Genomic DNA, 21,929 nt, shown 5'->3' on the forward strand with positions numbered 1-21,929 from the left:
TGTACGCCGTTCCTACCGATCCCGACTGTCCAGTGATATCTCTCCTGTTCTACATCTCAAAATTACCATCAGACTCAGCATGCTTTTTCGTAATGCCTCATTGTTTCATCCGAAACCAATGCAATGATGAACAAATTTGGTACACTAATCGTCTACAGGGTAAAAACATCCTTGGCGCTTTCATGCAATGTATCAGTGAACGTTCCCATCTAAGTAAAGTATACACCACTCAATGCATTTGTGCCATCACAATCCAACTTCGTTCCAATGCTGGCCTGGATACCATAGAAATAATGTCTGTGACTGGACACAAAAATGCCTCATCTATTTCCAATTACTGGCCATCCCAAGCCACACAATGAAGCACGTGGTCTTCCATTCTCCACCAGGGCCATAGCGCACAACAAATACCCACCAAATCCCAATCAACTCTTACATTCCACAATGCAACAGATTCACTCACAACACCTACTTCTTCTACTTCATTCTCCACCATGAAGACCAGCATCTCTGAAAATAACTCCAATCTTCAGTTCTCTAATTGCTGTTTCACTTTTCATGGCAATGTTCAGTTTAATGCCAAATGATACTATTCTTCTGCAGGCAAACTTGCACATTATTTCGTTCATTTCCATACATAGTAACGTTTCAATGAATGTTTCTGTCATTGTTGAATTGCACATATTGTTAAAATAAACATTTTCTTTACTTTTCCATATGTACTTAATCATGCTTAAGCACACCTACATGAAATGTGCTATTTTCACATTGTTCACTTGCACAGGTTACCAAAAACGAACCCCAGAATACTAATGGTGATAAGGCCCTCGCCGGTGGGCCATTACCGCCTAATGGTAAAGCCCCTGGGGCCTTCATTATGGCCCTCCCTACGCTGGGAAATTTAACTATGGGTCCTGGGTAATAACCTTAGGCGGTAATGGCCACCGGCTTGTTACCACAATAAAATACACATTGGATACACTGGACCACCTACGAAATCGGGTCTGGGTTCCCTGAATGGGGAAATACCGGGCCATTCCAAGTATATAGGGCCCATTATTTCCTCTGTCAGGGAACCTGGGCCCGGTCCCTCCCCATTCCCATTTAAGCCCTCATAGGGCTCAATGGGAATGGGGAGGGAGCTAACAACGGGCCCATTATGAACAGGCCCGTTGTTAGCTCCCTGGTCCCCTCACGGGACCCGCTATGGACGTCTGGAAAAACCAGATGTCCAGAGCGGGCTCCGCGAGGGGACCTCGTAATAGTGCAGAGTGGGTTTAACGGCACCGGCACCATTACCGGCACCGTTAAACCCATTCCGCACAAGTTATAATGAGGCCCACTGGCTTCAGAATAAGAACATCATCATGAAACTTAAAAATCTTCAAAATTCTAAATGTTACCCCTAATTTTAATAATTAAATACCACCCTGTTACAAAACATACCGAGGTTCCCCGACACAACAATTAAAACACCAAAGCTGGCTGATATTGCCTAAAATTTTGTTTGCTTGAAATTGGAAAGCTAGTTCTACGTCGTATCACGTAATATAATAAACATAATATATATTGTTTTATCCTACACCATCTTTGGTCACATTTACACCCACAAATGCACATCTCTTCTATTGGTCCATTTAGATGGAGATGGTTCTCTCTTAAAAGGTAACATATTCAATCTGAATTTAGCTACCAGCGAACACTGACTTCTTTGTTTCAGCCATGTGAAACATAGCTGACGTCAAAAGGAAATGCGGATGGACCCTTGAATTAATCAATTCTTGATCTTCTATGTGTTTATTAGAGAATTCATAGTAATTACTTAGTTCATAGTTGGTTCTTATAAGAAACATCCATCAAATGCAGATTGGCATGCCAACCTCCTAGGCCCAGGGTTAGTAGATTTTCTTTAACATTTTTTAACCATTGAATTCTGTTTGCCACATCCCTTTTTAACAGATTCTTTGTCAGGTTTTGAGTGAAGCCCACTGCCGGATTACTAACACCTATAAAACAAGAGGTTGTATCTTCAAATAATCAATTAAATGTGTAATGCCCAATTCAGAATGAACAGAAAACAATGAATCTCCTTGTGGAAAAGCCTAATAATTTCAGCCTCACTGCTGAGCTTTAATCCAGTCTATGCAAATAGGAGCAGCATATTCGTCCTTGGCACATAAGGGGTTAAACATTCATTTTCACGCACTCCCAATGTGAGGTTTTTGTAACCCAAATACCTGAACCATATGCCACGGTTTCTACATGTTTTACTCTATATAAACACGTGACATATGCTTTAATGACAAGTTACCGATGTTCTCAGCAAAAGGAAACATGGCAGAAGGCAATTGCTTCATACGGTTAACTAATGTATCACTAAGTTTGTCAATGATAAACCTATTCCTTCCTTTGCCTATTACACCAAATTCTAAACACCCATAATGTGCTACTCCCCAATGGCATCACTGTGGACTTCAATGTATTTACTGACAGTCCACACTTGCTTTTAAACTGATAAAATTGGCTTGAGTCACAGTTTCACCCAGTTGGTTAGTACATCTTAAAACCATAATGTGTTGAGTCAACTCTCTTGGTTTTCCAAAATATGTCTTGAAGTTACACATTCTTCAAGGCAGCAGGTGCACTTACACACTCAGCTGTTTCTGTTTACCAAGACGCACAATTGTATCGCTGGTCTGATGGTTTGATTCCAGTTTCAAATTAGGGTTTACGGTTTAATTCATGTTGGAAATTACTGAACATTCATAAATCACATGCCTTAAAAGCAATGCACCGAGATAGAATGGAATACGGTAACGCATACTTCAAATCAGCTTGACCAGTTCCAGAAGTTTTACCTCGAAGATAGTGCACATGCTGCTTGAGTTATGCTGCTTGAAAAATTGCATTCCTTTGAAATCATCCAAGTGTATACATGTGGGAAAAATATGCATACTCCTATAATTAATCTTGCTGCTATTCTCGACTAACAATGGTATTTAAAAATATATATTATATCTCTTGACTCAGATTTGCATAGTACTCTGGTTGACGCATCGCGATGCATCATCGTAATTGCATTACAATGGCTGCATGATTGATGAGGCCCTGCATACAATATAACAGTTGTTAGAATCTGTCATAAAAAAAGGAATGCGTTTCTCGCAGATAGCAACCCACTGCAATACCTATATTTTTATGGGTAATTAACGGCGATAATTGCCCATAGAAACATAATCACCGTGCTGTATCAGCGTGCAGCGTTGTTTCATAACACTTTTTGTCCCATTATAGCAGTGCCCTAGGGATACGTGAATTCATAGCAATTTGAAATGCATTCCTTTCCTCATTTGGAATTCTCCAGTCATGTGTTCCTGATATAAATGCAAACTAGCCTGGATTATGCAAACTGAAGACATGGCTGCTGAAAAACAAGGGGATCTTTATCGGGACTATGCACACTTCTACAAAACCAAAACAACAAAAAAGACTTGTTTTCAGCAGGCGGATATGTAGGGCTTTTACAATATCGATGTGCCATGTATTGGTCATGATGCTATTTAGGTATCAGGAAACGTTGTGTTTGGGTAGTTCTGTCTGAGACCGATGAAGCAGGGCACAGCACAGATCAGGGAGTTGTGTTCCTTTAAACTGTTGTATAGAACGTATTCGTGTGTGCCTGCCTGGATAGGCAAGGGGGCCACAACATTATGTGAAATTTGAAGATTTAAAAACATATTTGCTATTTCAGTGCAAATCAACTGCAGTGTGTTGCTCAAACATTCCACTTTCTTACAACAGAATTAAGTCAAACAGACTTCTATAATGAAATATCTAATAATTTGCTAAATTCGATTACAGATAAACTGACTTAGATGTGTTTAGGTAACCTCAATATGTACTGTTTCTTTTTGGTACTATTTTCAACAGAACATGGTAGTACCTAAATACCAGGGAGCAGCTAACAGTGTTCAGTGTGTACTTAGGCAGCTCTGACAGGGAGCTAGGGCACGTGGCTTCTTGGAATATGGCTGCCAATGTATGTGTGTCGACTGACAGAATTGTTTTTGTTAATTGGTCTTTAGCTACATCATTTGTAAATGATCATCAGCTCAATGTAATGTGCAGGTGGATGTTGTGTTTGGGGTAATGTATAAAGCAAATCTGTGCATTGGCATGGCCTGGCTCTTTCCATCAGCTGATGTAATCGTCCACTTGGTAATGCAGATCCTGGTGCAGTTACTGCAACATACGGGCAAACCGTGTTGAAGGCTGCATCCTGATACTGTTAGTGACATGCAGTATTGTCTTGTAGGGTTCATTGTTACACCATTAACTTTGAGCGGTAGAAGTATGAAAGAAACACTCATGAAGGAAACATGTCATGTATGTGGTGTGCTTGTCTGGTCAGTTGGTACGCCAATGTATAAGATAGGAAACACACTTTAGCAGAGCTAGATCCAGTGAAAAGGAAAGTTTTCAGTGTGCCGCAGTTAGAAATCAGAAAACATAATGATGGAGGTGAACACAGCAAGGGCTTGGCTGGCTCAACACCAAGAAGTCAAGCCCACCCTTGGCCAGAATGTTTGCACAGTGGTTACAGAACATGTGAAAAGAACAAAACTCCTGCCTTAGGTGAGCAGTGAGAACATTGAAGATGTCAGAGGTTCATCATTTAATAGTATTTTAAATGCAGAAAGACTCGAAAACATGGTCTGCAGTCACGTGGTCAAATGAGAATAGACATTGGGACGAGCTGTATCAAAACCGAGAAGACAGAGTATGCCTATACTCCCTCATATTCTCGAGCTCAAAGAACATTTTCAAGGCTAAATTCAAAGCTTAATTGACTGGCTGACTGTGAGGGTGATAATAGATGAACAGACTAATTGGTGGGAAGCTATGGTTATGACCAGCCCACCAGCACCTGGATGTTAGCCTGTGTGTTGCTTGCGTAGGTGGAATATTACAGAGGGGTATAAGTTTGCCAACCAATTATAGAGGGCCATGAAATAGAGAGCCCTATAGTTTGTTGAACCAATGGGACATTGTGTATTTGATGACATTCATAGACACTTGTAGAAACTTGCACTAGAGGAGGGCTTTGTTGCCCCACCTGATGATAGAGACCCAATCACCTTCCCAACAAGTATGGAAAGTATACATAGATGTTCCCATTAATCTTATTACCAACCCAAGAAGGTGTTTGTAGTTTGCAACGTAGGTTTACATCAATGATGAAGAGTTTTTAGTATAAATGCTTTTTCCGTGTAATGCATTGAGTGTGAAGATTGCGTGAATTTGTTGATGTTCGTTGTAACTCCCTGTTTTAGATCATTCACATGAAATCAGTTGCACTTTGCCAACTTCCTGAGTTAGTTTGATTATTGTTGTTTGAGTATATTCTGAATCTACATCCATCTCAATGTATTGCTACCTCATCTTAAAGGGCTGGCTCAGACACCCCAGTTCAGAGCTTTCAGGGATCTGTGAGCTGCACTGGGACACAATGGGCTGTCATCCCTGAGCACTGGTTATCCACCAAATGGAACTAAAGGGCCAGAGTGGAATGTCCCACCGAAGATCAGCAGCTGGATGCACAGGTGTGGGGAAGGCATTCAGGGTGGGACCTGGGTCCTGGACAGGGCTCAACAAGGCAGGCAGGGATGTTCTGGGTTTGCACCCAACAAGAACTCAGCATTGTAGGCTCCGTCCTATGATGCAGGCTGGCAGTTCACCCCTAACCCACCTCTGCACCTCAAGCACCACAACACTCACTGGATTGAAAAGTTCCATGGCACCAAGGCCAGAGCCCTAACCCTTGGGCAGCAGCCTCCCATGTGTGGCAGTGTGCACCTAACCCAGCGGGTGTCCCAGACTCAAGGGCTAAACTGTAGCATGTCATGGGCACCCATCTTGAGATGTGGACATAAATTCATGGGGGGATCCACACTCCCAGGTGACTGGAATGGTCAGCATACTATTCCCCACTATGGTTGTTGACTAGTTTACATTTTTCACGAGTATAGAGATATGATTGCAATGATGTCACCAAGTGCAAGGATACATAGTAGTGATGGTCCTTGTTGGCCCATGTGCCAAACTACAACTGAGAACATTCTGTATTGAAGCACTTCCCCTCTGGGATTTTGTGAGGCACATCCTTCTGCCAAGGCTGCTAAGCACTGGCCAAAAATGGCACTCCTGTGTCTAAGTGTTGTTTGTGATTCCATCACCAAAGGGGCATCCAGCTCAGCACATCACTGTTTGCTATGCCTGTAGCTGGGATTGCTACCCTAAAGCAGGCATGCCATGGGCCACTCACCTAAGAATTTGTGCCTTGAAGACAACCACTCAGACACCCTGTTAACAGAGTGCACCTCAGTTTCTCAAACAACCTTCAAGGCTGAATGGACAGTCTGAGGATTCCCACATGGACCTCTCTGGGGACAGTTGCACTGTCCAAAGCCCTCCACCGGATGTGAGAAAAGTACTGTCCATGACAGAATGAACAACTGTCCCCTAACCTCTCCCAAGTAACACCAGGAGTGACCAGTGGTGGGGACCAAGACAAATAATCGCCATAATATGGACCCAGAGCAACCTGGAAGTCAAGATTACCTTAAGCTCCCTTGTCACCTGCACCAAAGGGGGTGCACCATTCACCATGCACCCTGAAGGGAAGGTGCTGGTGCTGGCATCTTCATTCCTCCAAGCAGCTGTATCAACCCACTGAACCCTATCCAACATGACTCTGATATGTGTCCTGGCCAAGCACATCACTGACCAGGCCTGAAGAGTCTGTTCAACAGTGGACCCCAAACATATATCTGAAGGGTCAGTCACCGACTCTTGCAGGATGTCCCCACCACACCTATGCACAGCTGGCAGAGAACTGCAGACTCATTGTTTGCACTTCGATGCACTATTCTTCACCACTTCATGTCCATTTCCAATGGGCAAAGCCCAAATTGACCTGCCTTAGCTTGAAGACCACTTTGAACTGACACCACATGCATCATTTGAGCTGCCAACTCAGGACTACACAGAGTGCATGCATTTGCCTATGTTCAACACATGCATGCTGCCAGGGCCTCAATGCACCTGTGTGCCCAACTGAGCCAGATCCTTTCACATGAACTTAACCATGTTCTGCTGCATCAGCCCACCTGGAACAGCATGCAGTTACTGTGAAACTAAACTAACAACATGGCCCATTTGTGCTCAAGACAATGAATATGACATGATTGTTCTTGTTTTAAATCCAAAAACCTCTGCATGCCAGTACTTCACCCCCCACCACATTGACATGCACTCGAACTGTCACTACCTCCAGTGTTTAGCTAAATCACCCTTCTGTGTATTGTGGAGTGACATTGTTCAGTACTCATTTCTAATGCAACTTGTGGGTGGCGTGTTCAAATGTTAGTATAAATGTCTTTTTTTCATGACATGCATTGAGTGTGAAGATTGCGTGAATTTGTTGATGTTTGTTGCATTTAGATAATTGATATTAAAAAAGTTACACTTTGCCAATTTCCTCAGTTAGTTTGATTATTGATGCTTGAGTATATTCTGCATCTCCATCCATCTCAAAGTATTGCCACCTCATCTTAGAGGGCTGGGTCGGACACCCCATTTCAGATCTTTCAGGGCTCAGTGAGGTGGGCAATGGAACTAAAGAGCCAGAGTGGAATGTGAGTCCCAACGATGACCAGAATCTGGATGCACCGGTGCTGGTATCTTCTTTCCTCCAAGAAGCTGGATCATCCCACTGAACCCCATCCAGCATGACTCTGATATGTGTCCTGGCCAAGCACGTCACTTGGCAGGCCTGAAGAGTCTGTTCAACAGTGGGTCCCAAATATATATCCGGAGGTTCAGTCATCGACTCTTGCAGGATGTCCCCACTACAGCTATGCACAGCTGGCAGAGAACTGCAGACTCATTGCTTGCACTTCGATGTACTCTTCTTCACCACTTCATGTCCGTTTCCAGTGGGGAAAGCCCAAATTCGCCTGCCCTAGCTTGAAGACCACTTTGAACTGACACAACATGCATCATTTGAGCTGCCAACTCAGGACTACACAGAGCACATGCATTTCCCTATGCTCAACACATGCATACTGCCAGGGCCTTCTGCAGACACCCAATGTCATTGGTTCATGGTGTTGAAGTGGTGAAATCAGTATTATGGCACAGGCTGTGATTTAAGCACTTGACTACATATCTTTCCAGTGATAGGTCACATGAACACCATTTTAAGGTTTGTACTTGCAATAGAAAAATAATTTATTTGTCTATCAATGCCTTGAACACGACTAATATCACATTTGAAACCACCCTGACATTGCATACATTGACTCAGAAATAGGTCAAGCAAAAAGACATGTTTAGCAATAATTTCACCACCTTGAATGCACAATTGCAGTAGCAGCCTGCAAAGGAATGCGTACCTAAAAACAATTTAAATTTATTGGAAAAAAGTAGTCACAGCGAATTGTATTACTGTATTTTTCAATCTGCTTGGGCCTTTATTTTACAGAGAATGCACCGTTATTCTCACCTACCATTCACACCATTTGAGGGACAATATCCCTTAGCCAGGTGCCCCTGTGTCTGGAACAGCAACCACTATCCGTTCTTTATTAAATGAGGTTGAGACAAAGCTGGAACTAGGGTGGCTGGTGGAGCATACATTCTAATCTAAGTGTCTGCATAGTAATTGCTCACTTAGTTATTCATCTATTGTAGCTGTGACTGCATATAACTGCACAGATATGGCAATCATCTGCCCACTTCGCATCACAGATATGCTCCCCTCTTACTCCTTTCCCTCCTGCTTATGTTTTCTGACATACATCAGTCTTCTTTCCACCTTTTTTCCTTACTTGCAATTTCCTCCCCACTATCCCTCTCTGCCCTGCTCTTATTGAAAAACCATGTTATCCTCTGTATATGTCATATTATTGGGCAGTCACAGAAATGGGACATCTATTGTCGGCAGCTTAGCACAGAACACAATTAACAATGATTCACCACATACGGTTGATAAATGTCTGCATTTCAAGTCATTAGATTTACTATGTCATCATCTGTTCTTTCCTCATTCCCTAAATCCTCCTCTCGCCTTATCTTTCTCCAAAGTTCTTAGTTATGAAGAACCCGCTATCTTCCACATGTAGCTGCTATTCGATAATCACCTTCCTTCCTTCACTCTCAATCTCTCCCTCATGCTTCTGCCCTCCTTCATTCTCCACCCTCCTGTCCCATAAGTGTTCATGTTACCTGTCTCTTCTCTACTTTTCTCCCTCACTATCCTGCCCTTTTTCATTCTCCATTTCCATTCACTGCACTGCAGCAGGGCCCTGTGGAGCTGGATGAGAAATGGAGGTGTTGGTTTGGAGTTGAGGTGCCTTTCAATTACCTCAAGCAGCACCCACAAACAATGAAACCCATGGTATGTTTTGAGATTAAAAGGTGAACTCACCCAAGTTTGTTATGTTCTATGACATTTCAATTGTGTGGGGTAAGAACACCAGGGACATGCACAGATTATTTCTGTATGGTGCAGGAAATGTCCCGTGATATAACCTCCTGTAAGGTCCCTTGCCATTGTCTTGAACCCTATGATTTCAGACTTTGGATTGAGGCTTGATCTTTCAATATTGACACCACTGACAGCAAATCCTGGTGAGGAGGCCCAGCTGCCTTTGCTACAGGCACACACCCCAATGCAGATAACAGTAAAAATACACAACTTAAAATGAGTATCATGTGGCCCTAAAATTCATCATTATGCAACCCTGCCCACTCTAGGTACAACTTCCATGACCCACCCACCTGGGGCCGTCTGCCAGTTTTGCCCACTGGACCCTTTTCATTGAATCAGCCACTATGTCTATGATTGTGCACCTTCCCACCCCACTACCATGCACCCATGTTAGTGCCCCCAAATTCACTCCCCAGCCGCCCACTGTACTCATCCTCCTCTTCCATCTACCATGCTGATTACCATCAGCTACAGGCCATCAACTATCCCTCATGATCTCCTGGACAGTGCTGCCCTCTATGATATGATATGATATGATATGATATGATATGATATGATATGATATGATATATGATATGATATGATATGGTATATATAACACGCCTATACACAAGTGTTTCAAGGTGCGATGCAGCAAGGGAGGGGGAACAGAGGGAAGACAGAGACAACGATCCTACTAGGCCAGGTGTCATTCAGATAGCGCAAGTGCATGGGAAGGGGGAAGGGGAAAAGTGCAAGGGAGTTAGGGGGCGGGATAGTGCAGTACATGGGATAAATAGAATAAATTAAACAAGTAAAAAAATACAGGCAGCTGGTGGCAAGTACAATGGTAAGTGCAGACATCAGGTGTCAGGTGCTGGTAGGGGGACTGTAGGTATACAGAAAACAGTCCCCAAGTGTGGGGATTGCAAGGGAGGCAGTACAGGTGTGCAACTATCGGGGGAGGGGACCTGGGCCCAAGATCAGACGGTGGCCAGGTAGCCAGTGCAGTTTCAATTTCAGCCAGGATTTCAGCAGGGGAGAAGAGGAGAGAAAGCAGACGCAAAGAGGAAGGTTTTGAGGTGCTTAAGGAACCGGAGATGATTATCCTCAAGTTTCAGGGAGGCAGGGAGGCTGCTCCAGAGGGAGGCCCCAGCCAAAAAACGAGATCTACCACCAACTTGTTGCATGGAGAAGCGACTGACCCTGAGGGAGTTGGAGGCGGATGAGTGAAGAGCTCGAGAAGGAAGATATTTAGGAAGACAGAATTGAAGGTATTGAGGCTCCAGGCCCTATAAGGCCTTGTGTACAATGCAGAGGGTTTTGAACTTAATCATCACAGCCACTGGCAGCACGTGCAGAGATTTCAGTTCTGTAGAGATGCTATTCCTCGGCTTGAGGCAACGATAAGTCTCACAGTCCTGTTCTGGATGAGTTGCAGAGGGCGGAGAGTAGAAGCAGGCAGATTTAGAAAGAGGCTGTTGCAATAGTCCAGCCTAGAGAGAACCAGATCTCTAGAGACAGTGAGCTTCTGGGGGAAGGAGAGGAAAGGAAGGATACCTCTGAAGAGGTGCAGCTGGTAGTGAAACTTCTTAGAGATGCCAGAGGTGTTAGGGGAGAAGGACAGTGTTCTGTCAAATATGACCCTAATGCTTTTAGCCTCGCACCCAGGGGCAGGAAGAAGGCCAAGAGAGGCGGGCCAGAGAAAGACAGGAAAGGAGGGAGCGGGTGTGCCGATGTGGAGAATCTTAGTCTTACTGGCATTAAGGCAGATATCATTGGTGGAACACCATTCCTGGTTAGTAGACAGACAGTCAGAGATGAGTGAAGGAGAAGAGGTGGCTGAAGGTAGCCTGAAAATGAGATGAGTGTCATCCAAAGAGAAGTGCCAGGTATTGGTTGAACAGCCAGGGAGAGAGGTCACACCCCTGGGGAACACCACATGTAGAGATAAAGATAGAGGAGAGGAAGGACCCAAGTTGGACCTGGAAGGGTCAATCAGAGACGAAAGAAGTCAGCCACATCCGGGCCTGACCTGTGATACCCAGGTTATCATGAGACAGTTGAGCAGGATGTCATGGTTGACCGAGTAAAAGCAGAAGAGAGATCAAGTAAGATGAGGACACAAGGGGTGTTGGAATCAAGTTTGGAGAGCAGTTCTTCACGGATGTTCAGGAGAGCAGTTTGCTGCTTCTGGCAGCTCGGAAGTCAGTCTGATGATCATGGAGACAACCAACAGATTCAGTGTGAAGATTAAGCTGGGAGATGGCCAGCGTTTCCAAGAGTTTGCCCAGAAACTATGAGTCATCCTTTCTTCATCCTGTTACAGCAGCATTGCAAGATCAATTATTGACACATCCCATACTTCAGGCAACTTTTGACTAGTTTACAAGGGATCCTACACCAAATCCTTGCTCCAGAATCCTTCCCCCTAATCTCTTAATACAGACCTACCTCAAATAACTGCCAAATGCAAAACGTATTGCCAAGTCTATATCTGGGATGTGGTCAACGGGACCTAATGCTTACAAGGTCGAGATGCACTGATCATTCACAACCATACAGAGGCGATTAATAGCATTCCCCATTGCATCCTCATGGACAGGCCCCACTCCCTTTGCATCAGAGATGTGGCATTGTAGCATATATCATCATTTCTCTCCTACAGGTCCCAATTTACACATAATCATCCCTTCTCCCCGAATCCATACCCTGTCACCGACGGAGTTCCACAGGATGCCAATCTGTCGCCTCTGTGCTTGAAACCCTACATGTGCCCCCTCCATACTATTGATTGTTCACACAGCCTGACTTGCTGTGATTATGCAGATGACACCCAATGCATCCCCAACAACCTAAAGGACACCTACATGCCCGCATCCAACCACACCTCCTGCCAGAAATACATTAACCACTGGATGACGGCTAAACACCTCCGTCTCAACTCTGGAAAAATCTGTGATCATGCACTGCCTGTTAACAGCCCTCTTACACCAATCCACCCTTTGCCCATCCACCTCAGGCCCTCCCACCCCTACACTCAACACAATATGCAATTTTGCATGCACCTTGGACACATCACTTTGAGGCCATACCAATGTCACAAGGAGAAAATGAAATGCCACATTACGTTACGTTAGGGTGCCATTCAAAATGCGGCATAAGATGCGCTAGAACAACATTGAGCCACTTTTTTCCATTCCTCATTTTAAAGGCACGCAGTGGCGCGCACAGGTAAGCTCACATACGCCCATTTATGACACTTGTGTGTTTTTCTAGTGTTTGTCTATTACTGGCTGTACAGACATGGATCTGACATGAGTCCTCATTTATAGATTGGACCTCTTCAATTGAAACTATGGAGTTTCCTAAGAGATCACCTGTTATGTTATGAGTGCCCAACTCTTTCTGAAACCGCACTGAGTCGTTGCACCGACACAGTAAGAAATGTACACATTCATTTGGATTCAAATAGAGAATTAGTTATGTTCACCTCCTTACCTATTATACATGACCCAAGTACTGATACTGCTGCATTATTCTTTTCTTGTAGGCTGTATGCACATAGAACACGCCACCTTTCGAGTTCATCAGTCCTGATGAAGGCCCGCTCAAGGAAGGCTTATACTGTAACCAGTTAGGGCCGAAAAACTCCTGTGTAGACCTTTTGTCAATTTCAATTACAGTGTTCATCATTAGCACTGTCCACATCTGTAACTTCTCAACATTGTCTTATGTTTATGTACTCTATGTTTTTGACCCCTGTTGTGTTTTAACATAGCAGTAGGCAATGTATTCACTACAATGTTTGTATTGAAGTCCCATGTATCTCGAATATTTATGTGCTTCAACATCACGCATTTCTCCCATGTCTGCTGTTCATTGGAATGGTCTGTGTCTTGTGTAGAATTAGACCAATAAGTCCTGTCCTTCGATTATAAACATTTACAGCTATTCTGAAGGTGTGTGTTTTTATAATACATGGCAAACCATATGGGTGTTTGAATGGGTATGAGTGACCCTGTTCACTTGTGTTTTTGACATTACATTACACTACATTGTCAGGCACATCGTCCATCGTCCTCACAACATAAATTCCCTTTCCATGGCATACTCATTCTGCTCCATCATACTTACTGTGTGGACTTACTGGCAGCTTGGGTCTGGGCCTGTAATTATACGACTTGGGCATAAAGTGCCAGGTTCACCCTCTCCAGGATTGAGATGTTCAGTGGTGATATGCAATGACGCCCACCAGAGTGCACCTCCGTGGTGGGTGCGGTCTCGATGGCTGCCCTTGCTTTCTTCTGGATCCGGATCTGCATATCATTCCAGTGCTTCTTTGGTACAAACTGCCACCCCCTCTATGTTGACGGTGGCTGCTATCTCCTCCCACATCCACCGATGTCCAATGGCCCTAAACTGCTCCTCTGAATGTAAGAGTCATAATGCGACTGTTCCGCGCGGATGCCAACATCTGCACCAGAGAAGTTTTCAGCCCTCATCCTCATCACCCTGGGAGTGCTAGTAGAGGTAGCAGACATGGTGCTGATGGACGAGTAAAACGAATCATTGAAACAGTTTGTTTGCTCTCTACAGAGCGTACCTTTAGTATTAAGTCTCAAAAAAGGTGTCTTGGATGTTTTGCTTTCTCAAAGACCAAATATGGGATAAGCTAGGCCCACACTTTCATCGCTACACACACACACACACACACACACACTCTCTCTCTCTCTCTCTCTCTCTCGATGGCTCTGCAGTCTTAGCACCTTAAACATCTTGCATGCACGTTCATTTTATCAGCAGCAGTGGATTTCATATGAATGATGTAACATTTCAATCTGTAAGACCTGAGGTTTGGTTTCAAGATGAGGCACTTGCAGTGGTCAGTAGACAGTCCCAGGATGGTACACAGAAGAAGTCCCATGAGTATGAAGGCAAGAAGAGTTGGATTAGGAACAGAAGAGAGGCAGCAGGCAGAGGTATGAGGTATGAGGCACAGGTTGCAGCAGGAACAGAAAGAGGCAACATTGGAAGTGGAATGAAGCTAAGTGTCATTTCGCGTGAGTTACGCATGTGGATCTGAACACACTGTGCATACGCGAGTCACTACAAATAAGGGGCACATGCACAGAATGCATTTGCCCCACATAATCCTAATGGGAGAAGGACGCAGGACATAGCAAGACTGGCACACCTTGAATTTGCGAGGCGCAATTACAAACTTGCATGAATTAAGAACATACTTCTGCATCACCCATATTATGGATGGGAGGAGATCTGGCAGGGATGGGGGGTGAGGGAATAAAAGGGGAACACCAACCAAATGTAATAGGGAGACACCTGTACAACCACGTGATGGGGATACACCAATGGCACAGCAGTCAACAGCATTGGAAGTGAAGGGGGCACAGGAACACCCACGGCTCAAGGGCAGCCAGAGGTTCCTGAGAAGGGGCCAATCAGGAAGAAGCAATTGTCTGAAGAGGAGCTGCAAATACTCACCAATTTTGTAGATGAGCACCAGTCAGAGCTATACCCATGGACTGGAAGTACTCTATCATTGGCCCAGCGGCAGGCAAAGTGGCAGGAGGTTATTGATTCGATAAATGCCTGTGGGGGGGAGAGGCACACAGCAACAGAAGTCCAGAAGAGGATGGATGACCTTACCAGGCATACCAAGGATACGCTTGGTGCCAATGTGTACTCTGCCCAGCCTACTGGTGGTGGCTCACCACTTGTTGAGGAGCTGACTCCTTTCGAAGAAGTTGCCTCTGGCCTTTCACAAGTGAGGAGGTGGTTGGCGTGGGAGGCTTCGACACCTAGGGTACAAGATCAGGTGATTGACATGTGTGACTGATGCATGTGATCATGACACCACTGTACATGCTACTGGATGAGTGCATTGATGTTTTATGGGGTGATTCACTTAAAGCTATATACCATCCATATGTACATATGTATGAATTCATTCCACATAATATGCAGTGTGGCTCTTGGATGCCTGATTGACATGTCACCACCCCTTACTGATGTATTTGTAAATTGCAATGCCAACATGCCAATATGTGGATTTTTGCATGACACATGTCACTGCACACAGAATCAGTGTCATTCCTGTGTAGGGTGCACTTTCAAGGTTGGGTGCATTCACATGACACCATGGGTCATGCATGTGTGATTCATTCACTGCACCAGTCAGACAGTCATCTAGGAAGGGGTGCAATGCCAGTGAAATATAGGCGGGTGGCATCCACTGCAGCTCTTATGCTGCCAACATGCATCATAGCCATGCCATGTTGTAGGTGAATTTGGAGTGTCAATACTGTGTTGTCCATGCAAGTGCACACTGGTGACTTCCAAGTCATACCGTGTGCAGATATAGTAGAGATTAATTTGTGTATTTCCCCCTAGATACTAGTGGGTCAACAAAATACCAAACATGCACAACATGTTAGGGGTACGATCTGTGTGACTCATGATATTACTTAATATGCATGAGTGGATTGCTGCAATTACTCTGAAATACTGTGCTCTACTCCTGATGTCACATTTTCTATGTGCCTTTCTCCGATTTGAGTTCATGGTCACATACTACTACAATCACCGTCTTAATGCTGTAACACAGTATTGGCCGTTAGGAATGTGTGCCTTCCACATCTACAGATGGCATAGGTGTGTGTTTTGTGAGCAGTACAGGACTCACACACACACAACCACAATTTGAAATAATGCATTGTGCTAGTTGAGTTATGTACACTCCTTCCTGTGTCTACAGTATTTGCATTCTATGTCATCAAGTCATTGCTGCACTTTCAATGGATTCAGTGGACAGAATAACCCAGATTGATTGTACATATGAACAACAGTATGAAGGCAGTGTGCTGCATGAGTTATTACAATCATGAGGTGGCTTCAGGGTGGGAGTGGATGATGCTCACTATCCTACACACATTCCCAGAGAAGCTAAAGGGACTGGTAACGAATGTGTAGGTACAATGTGCCCAGACCTTTACGATGTTAACCCAATCCCAAATAGACCTAATTATGAATGCACAGCTTTGCAAGGGCAACAAAGTTGTCTTACATGCACAAGTGTCTGGCGGTCCCATAGAACCAAGCAGAAGAGACACACCACCGAGTTATCATTACGAATGTTGCCACAGAATCCCAACACCCACATTGACTACCACCTATTGACAAAGGGAATTGTCCCCTATTTTTCATTGCCCTATTGGTCACATATTGGTCTACACGAACTATGCAGATGACACCCAAATACTCATCCCTCTAACAGGAGACTACTCTAAAGACTCCAAAGTCCTCAATGACATTTATTCTATCATCCAAGCTTGGATGGCCAATCACAGACTTTGCCTCAATGATGACAAGACCGAACTACTTCTCTTAGGTTCCCCATCCAGACTGACCAATCTTGACAAACTCTACACATCATTCAACATAGATGGCAACAACATTACAGTATCCAAGGATGTCAAAACCTTAGGTATATACTTAGACTGCTCACTTAACTAGACAAATCAACACTATAGCCTCATACACTGCCTACACATGCAAGCTTATCCACGCTTGTAGACCATTCCTATCCACAACCAACTGCACAACCATAGCCAGAGCGCTAGTACTATCCAAAATTGACTACTACAATGCACTCTATCAGGGCACAAGTCAACGCAATACTAACAAGTTACAAGTGATGCAAAATAATGCATCAAGATCAGCACTGAACGTGCGAAGACAAAACACCCAGTATCTATCCATGCCCCAAAGGATAGAGTACAAAACACTCTGCCTCACACATAAGTGCCTAGCCAATCATGCACCAAGATATCCAGCCGACAACTTCACCTACAACACCACTACATGTCCTACCAGATCGGCACAAGCTCATTGCCTGAAAGTCCCCAGGTTCAAGCTCCAGAAAGCTGCCGGCACAAGCTTCCCTGTGCTTGCCTCTAAACTGTGGAACTCTTTTCCATTGACCCTCAGAACAGAACCATCCTACCTCTTCAGAAAAAATTCTAAAACCTGGATTCTCTCTAAAGAGTATTAAGAAAATCTATGCTCATCACGCTACATCACACCAATCACCATGTCATTTATTTCATATGCATATGCAAACAAGTGTTTGCCTATATAACCATGTATTGCAGATAATTGTAAATATCTGTACATTCTATTGTCTCTGCAACCATTTTTTAATGTAATTGTTATACTATGCCTATGTAACCAAGTAATGCGCCCAGATGCCTTAGGACCAGGTTGCATGATATAAATAAATAAACAAACAAACAAACATACCAACAAACAAACAAACAAACTTTATCTGATATTCACCTGTGCATGCAACTGCTACCTCAACACAATCAGAACTTTGGCATTGTTACATTACTGTGTATGTCATTTCGATGATTGCTCTTGAACATCATGTAATGTGCACCATTACATCAGGACCTGTTTGAGCACAATATTGTGATGCCAACCATGCTCATTGATAAAATGTGCCTCCTCATGATACCAGACATCATGGTGCACACAAGTTGCTCCCTCGGTTGGTGATTGATTTTACTGCCATCTCCTCTGCTCCTTCCGTCCATGATCACGGGACATTACAGACACGTCATGTCACCACTCTGGCGTTTTGATTACATCTATTTGCCGCCACCTGCTGTTCAAAAGGGCCAACATCCTTTGGTTGAAGGCAGTGGTGCTCTGATTCCCCATCAGGCCCCATGGAATCATGGAACCACATGCCCTGTTCTCATGTATTTTGACCTTCAAAGACATATCCCTACTGATCCTTCCCAGAGGTTACATTCCAGCTCTGCTACACCCTGCAGCTGGACACAATGAACTGTTATCTTTGCCGGTGAGCTGCCTTGGCATTGCTTTTTTCCAGAGGGATGGTGGGGGAATCGTTCTCAGGACAGACTGAACAAAGCTGCTGCTCCAAACGGAGGCTTTCCTTTGGATTCAACGTGTAATAGGGTTTGAATCCAACATGGCTAGACTCTTGCTACCTTGGCCCACAGACCTTGCATTTACCACAATGCCTCTCTGACTCCATTTCCTACTCCTACCTGCATCATTTACCTACTTGCATGTTCCTTTGAACATGACATTGTGCATTTCCACTAAATACCACACCTTCAATATATTGCCCTCTCTTTTGCCTCTACAGCTGAAACATGAATTAGTTTGTACATCTGTTTGTGTAGCAACATGATGCTGCTGATGTGTGTCAAAACTGATGCCAAGTGGTAAATGTGCATTCTGCCACGCACATCTAATCATGCTTGCATTGGCATGACTTCTAATACCTTTTTTTGCAGACTAAAGATAATTTTTTGAATGGGATGTTGCACTTGCATCCACAAAATATGTTGCTTTGTGTCTGCAGACCACCGTCAGTGGGCCCCATGCATGTTCTGATGAGTTTCATGACATGTGCAAGTTCTATGAATACCTCATTCCTTACTCATCAGGATTACACAACCATCATGTATTTCGAATTTGGGGTTTCTGGTGTGCCATGGTGGTTTTGGTAAGGATAACATGGATGTTGAAGATGGCTATATGGCCAGTTTAGGAGTCTGCTGCATGTGTAGATGGTCCATTTATTCAGCATGCATTTTATGTGAGGCTTATGTGTTTATCTAGTTAGGTGTAAAGAAAACGCTGGAGGTGATGGGTAAGTGTGAGGTTTATTTTCATCAGGCCCGCTCGGAGCACCGATCAACCACCTTCAGCTAACCGCCTGCTCTCTGCCTCACGACCGCCGTGCAATCAAAGAACAACAGGGTCGCGTGGCAGAGAGTCAGGCTAACATTCTGACATTCCAACAATGACAACATCCCTAAATATCTCCCTGCTTAAAACAAAAAAATAACAATGTTTAATAAAACTTCTCAACAAGAAAATACAAACACAAAGTATATATGGTAAGACGTACAATTAACGTACATAATCTCCCAACCATGCTGGCTCCTTGGTAACTCTCCCACTTGTGGTAACACCCACATTGCTCATTTCAGCCTCCACACTCACACCATCCTGATCATTATCCTGATTGGCCACACTACCACCCACTTGTTGGTCCTCCATTCGCACTCCTTGTAATTCAGTGACCTTAGCCCTCAAGGATGACCACACCATTCCTAACAGCAGCCATTTTCTTAGGTCCAAGAAATCTACTTTCAGTACATTTCTCCACAAATCTGGGATTCTTGATAAAAACATACTCCTGTCTACTCCACTCGCGCACCTTCACATTCTCCCTCCTATCAAAATGTTCTTTATTCTTTTCTTGCCCCTCTCTAATTAACCACATTATTTCCTTCCTATCCACCACAATAGCTTTTGGCATTCTTAGCCATCCTGGGAAAAGTTTGGTGTCAGGTTCCCTACCTTTAAGAGACACAAATGGAGCAACTCCTGTAATACAATGAGGTGTCGTCACATAGCTCCAAGTTACATGGTTTAAAACTTCTCTCCATGGTTGCCCCATGCGCAATGCCATTTGGATTCCTCCCTTAAAGTACCTGTTCACTCTCTCTACTAAACCATTCACCCTGGGATGGTATAATGCCATCCTTATGTGCACAATGCCGTAACCCGCCCAAAATGTGCTCATCCTTTCCGACACAAATTGCACCCCATTGTCAGATACCAATTCAGAGGGGACAACCTCCTTCAGAAAGACTCTATCCTAAACATTGGACCAAATCTTTAGCAGTCACTTCTCTTCCTGGTTCCCATTCCACCCACTTGGAATGGAAATCTACCAGCGCCAACAGATATGTGAAACCTTCGCCTAACCCTGCAATAGGGCCATTATATCTACCGACAATTTTTCCTAAATTCCTGTCAGTAGTAGAGCGGGGGAGGCTGGTAGGTAGCAATGGTTGTAGGTCATCTATATTTAGAGAAGAACTACTAGGTGACTTAATGTTGAGTATGGTCGAATGTATAGTGATAGGTGATTGAGGTGACATGCTAAGCAGTACTATGGTATTTATGAGGAGCATGAGGCAAACGACCAAGCTGGTACTCAGGAGACACATGCTAAGTAGTTGTAGCAAATGTATTAGGTATGTGGGTAGTTGGCTTAACGCTAGGACAGGTGCACGGGCCTAGGCCGGTGCCGAGTTGGGCTCTCCCTAGGCAAAGAGGGCTCAGACTACATAAAGAGAGTAGTGTTGGCCGAGGAACAGCACCTAAGTTTGAAATAACACAATTGAGCTGAAATGCAAAAGGGTAGCACCTCAGTTCAAGATAACACGAATGGGCTAAAATGCAAAACGGTAGCACCTAAATTCAAGATAACACAATTGGGCTAAAATGCAAAAGGGTAGCACCTTGGTTCGAGTAACTACTATCAATGCCCTCTCCTGTGAACTACTCTCTGTTAAAGTCCCTCTCACCAATGCCCAAACTCTCAATAGCCATTTGATCTATCGCCCTTCAGGCCCAATAGGCACTTTTGATGAGGACATTAACACTACACTATCTAGCAACCTTAAAAGTTCCACCCAAGTACTCACCCTTGGGGACTACAATATGGGCTTCAATGACCCGGAAGACCTAATGGCCAGCACTACACTTAATACCCTCTCCGAATTAGGATTCACCAAAAGATGTATGGCACCTACACATGCCAAGGGCAGAATACTCGATTGAGTGGCTGACCATAACTGCCTAGCTACCATCACCAACATCTCACCATTAGCCTGGACTGACCACCATTTGTTATTGTTCTTGCTCTTGACCATCCAACCCCCACCCTGCCGATTAGCAGGGCCCCACCCACACTCACAAGAAACAAGAAGAGTATCACCGCGGAGAGACTTATCCCGAACTTACTCCCCAAACTCAACACACTCCCTGACAACCTGAATCCAGAGACTTTGGTTGATGAATACAACAAAATTATCTCCACCTCATTGGATCTAATTGCCCCACTCAAAATTGGACCAAGCAAGCCCAAAACCCATCTGAACAAATGGTACACACCATTCCTTAAAAGTTTAAGACAGCAAAAAAGAAACTGTGAAGCCACTTGGAAAAAACTCCCTTCAGCAGCTAATAAACTCAAAGTTACCAAACTAACTGCCCTCTACAAAAAAGAAATCTTCCTTGCAAAACGAATCTCCTTCGACTCCCATGTATCCCAGGCAAAATCAAACATGAAGGAATTATTTTCCATCCTTAAAGAAGTAGAAACCCCTATAGCACCACCAGATACCTGTACCAAAGATAAAAATTGGTGCTCAGAAATCCAAAATGCCTTAGCTAACAAGATTGCTACTCTACAAAACAAAATCTCCCACAAAGAAAGCTTCCCTGAATGACCCTCTCCCTTCCAAACTGCCTGAGA

This window comes from Ambystoma mexicanum, chromosome 5p, assembly GCF_040938575.1.
Source record: "Ambystoma mexicanum isolate Mex_15411 chromosome 5p, UKY_AmexF1_1, whole genome shotgun sequence".
NCBI lineage: Eukaryota > Metazoa > Chordata > Amphibia > Caudata > Ambystomatidae > Ambystoma > Ambystoma mexicanum.